Source organism: Canis lupus, chromosome 19, assembly GCF_011100685.1.
Source record: "Canis lupus familiaris isolate Mischka breed German Shepherd chromosome 19, alternate assembly UU_Cfam_GSD_1.0, whole genome shotgun sequence".
NCBI lineage: Eukaryota > Metazoa > Chordata > Mammalia > Carnivora > Canidae > Canis > Canis lupus.
In genome coordinates this window covers 30,903,418-30,913,906 of record NC_049240.1, presented here as the reverse complement: position 1 = coordinate 30,913,906, position 10,489 = coordinate 30,903,418, and the positions used below count along the sequence as shown (strand labels likewise).

The window sequence follows — 10,489 nt, the reverse complement described above, 5'->3', positions numbered from 1 at the left end:
AAAATCAAAGAGGCATAACCAAGATCCCTGTGGGTCAGAGCACCCTCGCTCCAGCTCAAAACTCTCTAATGTCCCCACACCCACTGTCTCTGGCACTCAAGTACCATTGCCTGGACTGTGCCCCTGGGCATCGTCCATCTTTGAAACCACATCATCCCTGACCTGCCTTTCCAGCCTTCAGAGAACGACCATTACAGCTCTTTCCAAAGATGCTAGTACGCCCCTCACCAAGGGACTTGGGGTGAAAGAAGTATCCTCTTGGGGGAAGAAATCAGGAGAGTAATAAGCTCACTCCAGAACTGTCATTTTATAAGGCACATCTGGTGTTTCAATGTAGGCCAGGTTCCTGTCGACCAGCCATGGGAAGATGAGAACTGCTCCATTGCCCAGGCTGCCCACTGAATTCAGCATATCCAGTATGGGAATGACCCGCATGTTGCTAAATGCCACCTGCTCCAAAGCTAATGGTTTTGAAAGATGCTTAGAAATAGAATCAACAAGAACATGCTGATAGATCAGAATGAAAGTGAAGAAGAGAGATTTCAGAGATGACTCCCAGGATTTGTCAGGAGCAACTGACAAATGGTGGAAGGCAGGGTCATTGAGTAACAAAGGTCAAACCAAAGGGGTGTGGGCGTGGGGAAAGTGCTACCATTATATCCACTGGGCAGGAAGTGGTGAAGGAAGTTAAGTGACTCTCCTAAGATCATGTGCTAATAAGTGACAGAGGTGTCTGAGTCCATGTGGCCTGATTTCAGAGCCACCTTGCCTCCCTTCCCACTCTCCTGCTCCTTCCTTCTGCCTCGTATTCAGGGCTTCCTGGCCCTAGGTGGAGTAGGTGGTGCCTCCGTGATGCATTTGGAAGATTCCATCTTGAGTACTTTGCATGCCTCTTAAAACTTGGTTTTCTCAACACCCCTGTAAGATAGACTCCATTATCCCTGACATTCCATATGAGGGAACTGAAGCTCAGACAAGCTCATTAGCTGCTTATCAATTGCATAAGTTTACCAAAGGACCTATCTAGCACTTACACTTTATCTCACCAGCCTGTTAAGAAGATCAAAAGGGCAAGTGTCTGTGGTAGTCCTTTGAAAAGTTAGTGTTCCCCCTGGTATTTAGGATAAACCCCCTTTTGCTCCTCTTGGGCAGAGGGAAAGTCGGCTCCTCCCTACTATGTCTCTCTTCCTTGTGTTTCTGTTTTACTATTCACACAGCACACTTCACTTCTGACACTTCTGGTTACAAAACATGGGGAGGTTATTCCCTACAACAAGCAATTCTCTGAGACACCGGTTGGGCATCCTACAATTTAGTTCAATTCTGCCATTATCTACCTAAAGATAGGGTTCAGGGCTTGATCCTACAAGACTGCCCCCCTACTCCAACATGTAGTTCAAACTGCCAGGGGCAAAGTCAACTTATCATGTGTGCTTCTGATCCACCGGCTGTAGATTTGAGGTCCCAGCGACCCCTCCTTGGGTTCCATTCATTTGCTGGAGCAGCTCACAGAACTCAAAAACCCTTACCAGCTTATTATAAAAGGATATGATAAGGGATACAGATGAACATCCAGATGGAAGACATGGGTAGGGCAGGGTCTGTGGGAAGGGGTGCCAAGATTCCGAAATCCTCTTTGCGCACACCACTGTCCCAACACCTCCAAGTGTTCACCAACCCAGATGCTCTCAGAACCTTTTAGTTTGGGTATTTTATAGAGGCATCATCACATAGGCATCATCAATCATTAACTCCATTTTCAGCCTTTCTCCCTTATCTAGAGAATGGGGGAGGGAGGTGCTGAAAGTTTCTAATCATGGCTTATTCTTCCTGGAGACCGGCCCTGATCTACCAGCCCGTCGAGGGTCTCCTCATTAGAACAGAGACCCTCCTATCACCCAGAAAATTACAAGGGTTTCAGGAGCTCGATGCCAGGTACCAAGGGGCAGAGACCAATATACATCTTCTATGTTCTCCTACCTGGTATCACATAAAGTTGACTATCTATGGTACTTTCTGTTGCAGGTTTTGTTGGTGGCTCAGCACACCTTGGTGAATAACTATACCAAAGGAGACTTCTCCTATCACTCGGGAAGTGGTGACTACACTCCACATAGGGGAGTAAGGTACCACTAGGTACCTTACAACTTATAGAGCAGCCAATACCTGTGGCCAGACTCCTGATGCCAGGGTTGACCCAAGAGTGGAAGCTCTGGGCCAGCTACCATCACCCACCGCCCTCTGCTCACCCTGGTCACATGAGGAGAAGGCCGGGCAGGGGGGCAGGAGGCAGAAGCCACGACTGTGCACCAGGTGGGAGGAAGGGTTTCTGCTGGAGTGTTTTACCCTCCTCTCCCCATGGAGAAAGAGGTTGTCCCTTGTGACGGGTTGATTGACATGGGACGCCTACATAGCTGTTAAAACATTATTTCTGGGTGTGTCTGTGAAGGTGCTTCCAGAAGAGATGAACATTTGAATGGGTAGACCAAGGAAAAAGAGCACTGGCACCACTGCAGGAGCGCATCACCCAATTCCTGAGGGCAGGACTAGAACAAGGGAGGGCAAGGCACGTTTGCCTTGAGGGAAGGCAAGTTTGCTTTTCCTGTTTGATATCAGAGCTCCTGATTCTCAGGCCTTCAAGCTTGAACCCAACTGCCCCACCAGCTTTCCCGGGTCTCTGACTTGTGGTTGGCAGACCCTGGGACTTCTCGGTCCTATAATCATGTGATCAGTTCCTGTAAGAAGGGAGGGAGGGGAGGAGGAAGCCTCCTCGGGAAAACTGCATATTGGGCTGAAGAGCACCGTGTTGGCTTGCTGCTGGGCACAGGCTGAAGCGGGGAGGCCTCTAGTCACCAATGTGAAACCTACATGCAGGTTCTTGGACAATGTCTCCCCTCTGTCCTCCCCTGCCCCCATCCTTGGGGAGCCATGTCCCGCAGATGGGGTGGGCCGAGGGAGGAGGCAGTATGTATGTCACATCTTTCTCCCCATTTCAGATCCTCTCAGCTCTGAGGTCAAATCTCAGATGCATGGAAGGTTTAAACCAGGCCAGGATCCTTTTTTTTTTTTTTTTTTTAAGATTTTATTTAGGGCAGCCCCAGTGGCGCAGCGGTTTAGTGCTGCCTGCAGCCCAGGGTGTGATCCTAGAGACCTGGGATCGAGTCCCACGTGGGGTTCCCTGCATGGAGCCTGCTTCTCCCTCTGCCTGTGTCTCTGCCTCTCTCTCTCTCTCTCTCTCTCTCTCTCTGTCTCTCATGAATAAATAAATAAAATCTTTTTAAAAAATAAGATTTTATTTATTTATTTATTTATTTGAAAGAGAGAGCATGAGCAGAGGGAGGGGCAGAGGGAGAGGGAGAAGCAGACTCCCTGCTGAACAGGGAACCCAATGTGGGGCTAGATCCTATGACCCTCAGATCACGACCTGAGCTGAAGGCAGATGCTCAACCGACTGAGCCACCCAGGCACCCCATACTCAGGGATCCTTTAATAGCCAACAGTTATGTGAACCCCTTGCCATGTTGTTCGAGATTCAACAAATCTGGCTGGCGCTTAGCAGTGGGTTAGAGAGCTTAACGTCTCTGAATTGACCATCCTCCATTAAACTCCCCCTCAGATCATCTTGAACACAGCCCAAGTGGACACTGCTTCCCGTGGCCCTTTGCAGAAGGGGACACTACAGGAAGGGAGTGCCAGGGTCCTGACACCCCCCAGCAGCACTGCCTCTGAGCTGGGTCCTGCAGCCAGTGCCGAGAGGAAAAGAGGGATGCTGACTCATAGCCTCGGTGACAGCACTCCCACTCCTGGTGACAGCGACCAGATGGCGAAGCCCTGTCCTGAGACCACCCGGCGCTCACAGCCCGAACGCTCCTGTCCATCAGAGATGAGCAAATTAGCCGTGCGAGGCTGCTGTTTTCAGGGCTGCTTATTTAAGTCAGGGCTGTTAGTCCAGCCAAGTTGGGTTTGGAGAACAAAAAGAAGCCCCTTACCCAGGAGCACAGGGCTAGGTCAGAGGCCGATGGGTTGGGAGGAGTCTGCAGGCTCCCGTGGGCATCCGCCTTGGCTGTACGGTCAGCTGCCCCGACGTCATCACCAGCATGTGACCACGGCCACCTGTAGTCGGCACCTGAGGACAGAAATGAGGCCTCCTGCCTTTGAACCCAGGGACGTGGGTCTGCCTGTTGATCTGCAGGGAAAGTTAGAAGCGGTCCTCAGCTGTTTCTAACCCTTCTGTCTCTAAGCTTTGTGTGGGATGGGGGCGCAGGGGAGAACACAGACCGGCTTTCTCCCCGCCCTCTGCTCCCTACCGGACCCACCCAGGGAACGGCTCCGGGCCACCCTAGGCACGATCTCGCTGGCCTGGGACATCAGAGTGAGCCTGGGCTGTCTCGGAAAGCTTCATGCAAGGGGCAGCGAGTCCCGAGGAATGCTCAGGCTCAGGCCAGCGGCGGGGTGGGTAGGGCATCGAGGGCACAGGGAGGAGCTCGGGGGGAGCAGGGGTGACATTCACTGGTTTGGTTGACAGAGCTTCACCGAGGTCTCCTGCATCAAGGTTTTGTGCCGTAGCTGAGGACCAGGTTGCCAAGGGCCAGTGAGATCATGCCTTCCAGAGCTTTCTGTCTAAGAAAATATAGGGGACAGAGCAGGCTGGACCATCTGAGGGGTCCCCAGCAAGCATCCGGGCAGGGTGGAGGTGGCCAGATGGCTGCAGGCTGGACCTGCATGCCTGGGAGCTTCTGGAGGAGGCCCGGCCTGCTTCTCTAGCATTGCCCACTGCTCCAGCCTCATCCTTTCCCTTCTAGCCAGGAACAAATTCCTCCCACTCCAAAGCTTTGTTCCTTGGGGCTTGGCCAGTACCTGTCCACTGGGCCTAAATACTCTTTCTCATCTCTGTCTGGCCAACTCCTGCTTATCCTCAGCCTTTCTGTGAACCATCACCTTCCCTGGGCTCCTCGCCAGACTCACGGAGGGCCCGACCTCTGGTTTCTCCAGGACGCTGACCTGAATGTAACAAGGATATTAGATGTTAACTCATGTTATTTTCACGACAACTCTATTAGGAGATAGTATCATCTTCATCTTATGGATGAAGACATTGAGGCACAGAGAGGTTAAGTGAGTTGCCCAAGGTCACACAGCCACTTCCTCTAGGCAGAAAACTACTATAATTGTTTACAAGTCTGACTCCTCCCCTGCCCAGAGGGTTCTCCAGTTGCAGGCAGGCCTTCTCTCTTCTTCATGGTGCTTTTCTGGGCCAGAGTCCAAGGGATGTTTGTCTGCCAGAGTGTACTGGCCCATGAAACAAAGAGCCATCGCAGCACCCTGGACCCCTCACCAGGTCTGCCACCATGCCAGTCATGCAGCTCATGTGACATTGCTTCCCCTTCCGTGACTGCTACCCTCCTTTCCTAGAGAGGGGGGAGGTGACAGCAGGGCATAGCCTCCAGCAGCAAGAAAACAAACAGCCTCAATCTCTCCACCTCCCACAGTTCTCCAAACTGGATGCTCCTCTGGCTATCGAGCATGAAGGAATTCTTCCAGGAAGGACCAGGGAGAGACAAGAAAGATGCCGACAACAAGGAGGGACAGTGGAAACGTTCACCAATCCTCATAAACCATGCTCTGGATCTTTGCCCAGATGTCAGCCACCTTCACTGAGATGTCACCATGCCTGGTCTGTGCAGGCAGGTGGTCCACCCCGACCCAGGGACAAGGGAGGCTTGGGCACCAGCCCACTCAGACCACATGGCTTCCATCCTCAGAATAAGCCAGCTTCTCCTTTTCTTTCTTAGGTCCCAAGGTCTGTTTCTCATTATGGCACCTTCCCAGATGCCTGACTTCACAGAATTCTTGCAATTAGGCACATGTCACAGTGCCAGTCTGACTGTAATCATAGTTCTTCATGGGCTGGGTGCCTCCCCGCTCCTGTCTTCCTCTATTTTCCTTACAGATGCATCAACAACTGGTGGGTGAACACACTCCATTGGCTCCTCTAGCCTCCCTGCAAACACACGCAAGCACACATACAGCTCACTCACAAATACATACACACAGAGAGGCACACGCGGACTCCAGTGTTCGGATTCTCCCAATGCTTTTGATGGGTCCATTCTTCACACAGTGCTCTGCATAGCAAGATTGGGATGAGGACCTTTTGGAGAATGGCTCTCCATTAGTCCAGGATGGCTGCCCTAGAAGCTACCGCCTCCCTAATTCTACCAGCCAGGAGCTCTAGGTGCCAGCCACAGTAAGACCATCACAGCTGCAATGGATCAGCATCAGGTTTGGCCAATAAAAGTGACCTCGACCAGTGTTTCTCAAACTTTAACAGGTGTACAAATCATGTGGGGGATCTTACTAAACTGAAGAAGTTCACTGAGTAGGTCTGGGTGGGACACAAGATTGTACATCTCTGACAAGCTCCCAGGAGATGCCAATGCTGCTGGTTCTTGGAACACACTTGGAGTAGCAAGAGCTTAAACAAGAAAGTTTATTTCTCCCTCATGTTCTTGAAATCCAGAAGGAGTCAATCCAGGGCTGGTGTGGCCCTTCATGGTCTCAGAGACCTCCATTCCTTCTATCGTGTGTGATTTCCATTTCTGAGGTGATTCGCATGACCCAAGATAGCTGCTGGAGCTCCAGCTATTACACTCCATTTCATCCAGCCCCTTTCCCAGAAAACAAGAACTGAGAGAAAAAGAGCTTGCCCCTTCCCTATAAGAATACATCAGGATTTGGCCACTTTTAATACCCCACTAGCCACAAGGAAGCCACATGGCCTCACCTTCATCCATTTGTAAAGGAAGCTGGAAAACGATCTTATTGGTCAGGTTAGCATGTGCCTTGCTAAAAATTGGGAGTTCTATTACTGAGAAATTAGATAAGGAGCACTGGGAGTCAGTTACTAATGTCCAACAGACAGCAAGCTGAGATGAAAACATAGACATTTTTGTCAGCAGAGCCAAACACGAACATGGAGCATATTTCTGGCCATCCTAGCACTGTTAGCCCATCTGGGATCACACCCTGGGCTGCGCTGTGTGCACAGAACTAAAGAGAAGGAGGAGACCCGAGGTTATCCTGGAAGAGCTGACAATCTGTAAGCTGAATTAATGACCTTGGATCTACGCATTGGAAGGCCAGTCATTTATTGCAGATGATCTCAGTCTGCTACGAAAATTTCAGGATGATTTTCTTCCAAACTGTGTTGTTTGTTTGTTTATTTTTTTAAGTCATCTTTACACCCAAGGTGGGGCTCGAATTAACAACCCCGACATGGAGTTGCACGTTCTTCTGACGGAGCCAGCCAAGTGTCCCCCTTCCAAATCGTCCTCTAATGAGTTTTTGACAGAAGAACTGAATTATTACCACACTGTGGCAGCCTGGTACCGCCTCGGCCAGGTTGCACTCCATGCCCCAGGGTTCCTTCCCCTGTGTGTTTCTGCTGGCGGCGGCCACAGGGGAGATTGTCCCAGAAGAGGGCAGCCGGAGGCAGGGAGGAGGTGGCCATCATTCCAAGGCATGCAGTAAATACGCACAGTGCTCATCTGCCCACTGGCCTCCCCAGCAGCTGGGCCGGAGGTCCACTTTAGACGAAGGCTCCCAGCTTCTGCTGGATTCCCTGGCCTCCAAGGTCAGAGGCAGCGAGAACAGGCATGAGTGTCGGTCTCACCCTTGGGGGAGTCCCAGCCCGTGCCCTTGGGGTCCCAGCCTTCACCCAAGCTTCTCTTCTGACTGTTGTCCTGTGGACTTCAAGCTCTAATATCAGACCTGCAGATGGTTAACTAGCTCTTGGGATTGGTGTGAGCCAATTTTCTGGAATGAATTTTTTTTTTATTTTATTCATCTATTGGGGGGGGGAGAGCACACGAGCAGGGGGAGGGGCAGAGGGAGAGAGAGAAGCAGACTCCCCATTGAGCAGGGAGCCCGATGCGGGGTTGATCCCAAGACCCTGAGATCATGACCTGAACCAAAGGCAGACTCTTTATTGAATGAGCCACCCAGGTGCCCCTGGAATAAATTTTCTATCTATGTATGTATCACTTGTCTGTTTATCTAAAATCTCATACTCTTCCACTGGTCTCATTCCAGTGGTCCTGGGGTGAACCCCTCACTGAGTCACATACTGGCAGAAATGCAGAAGAACTTTCTTGTCACTAAGTCTCCTATTTTGCAGCTGGGAGAAGTGAGGCCCAGAGAGGTGAGACCACTCTTCCAAACTAGTGACCCAGAAGGACTGGAACATGCTCTCCTAACTACCTCCCACTCCGTTCCTGTGCCCTTTGCACAGACATCGCCAGCCACGCTGCTACATTCACACAGCAGAACATTCTGGGCCCCTCCTGCCTTCCAGCAGCCAGGTCTGAGGGTGGGTTTGGAGCTATATTACATGGAGGCCTGCCCTCAAGCTGCCCAGAGTCTGGTGGGAGGCAGGTGAGTCTGCAGACCATGAGCGACAGGTGCCCTGGGGGTAGGGGTGGGAGGCTGCTCCAGGTACCTGGCCGTGATCTTCTCTGAGGACACTCTGGGAAGAGCTCTTCTCCAACTTGGCCAAGGAATGAAGCTGCAGACAGAGAGCTCCCTCCAGTGCCAGCTGAATGGTCCCGTGGGTGGATGACACTCCTCTCTGTGCCTGCTGGCTCTCCCTGTCGCCCACCCCTCCTCTGCCTGGCATCCTTGTGCTTTCTCTGTCTGTGTCACCTGAGCCCAGACCCCAGTCTCCTGAGCATCCCCTTCGGTGCTGAAGGTTTTGTCTCTGACCAAAATGAACTGATGGGCAGGGAGGAATCTGGGAGGGGTTTTTGACGGGTTCCCACCTTCCCCAGTTCGGTCCCAGGTAGTGCTCCGTGGGGGCATCCTCAAGGTACTTTTTTTCAGCAAACTTGTGGAAGCTGCCATGGGCTCACCATTGTCTTAGTCACTGGGGAGCCAGAAAGTCACTAAGCCCCAGGCCTTGCCGGCCCCCACCCGCTGTGGCCAGCAGAGCCCGGGCTCAAGTGTGACAAACACCGTGACTGGCATTTCTAAATCCTGAGGTCCTTCCTGGCCTGGGACTCCAGGAAACACAAGGACCCCAGGAATGGGGCTGCCCTCCCCAACCCACAGGTCACATCAAAGCCCTCGGGAGAAAAAACAATGTGCTCCTTTGGTGACTTGTTGGGGGGAATGCAGAAGGGGTGGCAGGGGAAGGACAGGAGCGAAGTCACTTGTCCCTGTTTACTCACTAAAGAGCCAGAAACTCTCTGAACTTACTGGAAAGCTCCTGGGACTTTGTTTTCCTGAAACGATACAAAAACAGGTTGGACTTCTCCAGTGTTTACTCGAAGATTTAATGACCTAATTATGAGCCAGGTTGCCTGGCAGGCTTGCAAAGGTAAAGGTGGGGCAAAGGCTCCTCACCTGGGCTCTGAGAAGTACTGGGAGGTGGGCTGCTCCACCCCAGAGGGGGCTGAGTGAAACCGGAAGATTCCTGGCTGCAGAGAGGACAGAGTTGGTTAGAATGCTGGGTGCTTTGAGCAGCTTACTTCACGTCTCTGAACCACTCTTCATCTGCTGAGTAGAAAGAGCAATACTTCTCTCGCTGGGTGTTGGAGGACAGCAGTGGTCAGCTAGCACCCAGTACGCAGGCAAAGGCGGCCGCAGTTACTGAAAAAGTCCTCATTTGGTCAGGCTGTTGGGGACTCGGATGTTCTGGAGACCTGGCTACGACCCTCAGTCCCCTTCACAAACTGATTCTCTCCAAGCATGGATCCTCACTGCCCACCCAGGGTCTCCTCCCAGCCTTGCGGCTCCCAGGCATGGGTGGCATTGGGTGGCACTCCCTCAAGATGGCAGGTGACGGGCTGGTGGATACAGCGATGTAGAAACCCTCCGAGCTGCTGGGAAAAGGTGCTCTCAGCTCTGTCATGTCTTGACTCAGTTTCCCTCTGCTTGTCCCTGAACCCCCAAGGAGCCGTGTTCATGCCCTGGGCCCTGATCACCTCTGGCCACCTCTTTATCCAGTCTCTCATGACCATCAACATTTTGCTGTTGGCCCTGGCATGACGAATTAGAAAGAAATCCACACCGGATTTGAAATCTCCAGTGGGATGGGGAGCTATGGGGATGGGCAGCTACACAGAATGCGTTTAAATGCATTTTTAGATGTTCGAAAATGAAATTTTTTTTCAAAGTTCTCAAGAAGCTGCTGACCCCAGTCTGAGAAAGTCTGGATTGGGGTCAGCAGAACCCGGTGCATTCCCACCGGACCCCCTTCGCAGCCGGTAACACCTCTTGCCTCCTCCTCCCGGGCACACAGGAGGAACGGTGGGTATTGGCCTGGAGCCCTCAGTGGTGTCCGAGGTAGCCTGCAAACAGCAGTGGAAACGTTTACTCTTCCCTGTCTCCAAGTCCTTGTGGTGACTTTGCAGCTCCTTCCTCGGGTTGGGGGGCGGGGAGTCTGTTTCCTTGCCCTTGAATCCAGGCTGGCCTGATGCTCACCCTGAACCAG

At 52.1% G+C, this 10,489-nt stretch overlaps 1 long non-coding RNA gene across 1 annotated transcript; it reads right to left on the bottom strand.

Annotated features, from left to right (window-relative positions):
• Nucleotides 1-4,882: 4,882 nt before the first annotated feature.
• Nucleotides 4,883-10,276, bottom strand: LOC119864386. The gene is made up of 3 exons (XR_005373787.1): nucleotides 9,400-10,276; nucleotides 9,253-9,278; nucleotides 4,883-5,001 (listed from the first exon to the last, which is right to left on the bottom strand). It is a non-coding gene; the product is annotated as an uncharacterized LOC119864386 (long non-coding RNA).
• Nucleotides 10,277-10,489: the final 213 nt, after the last annotated feature.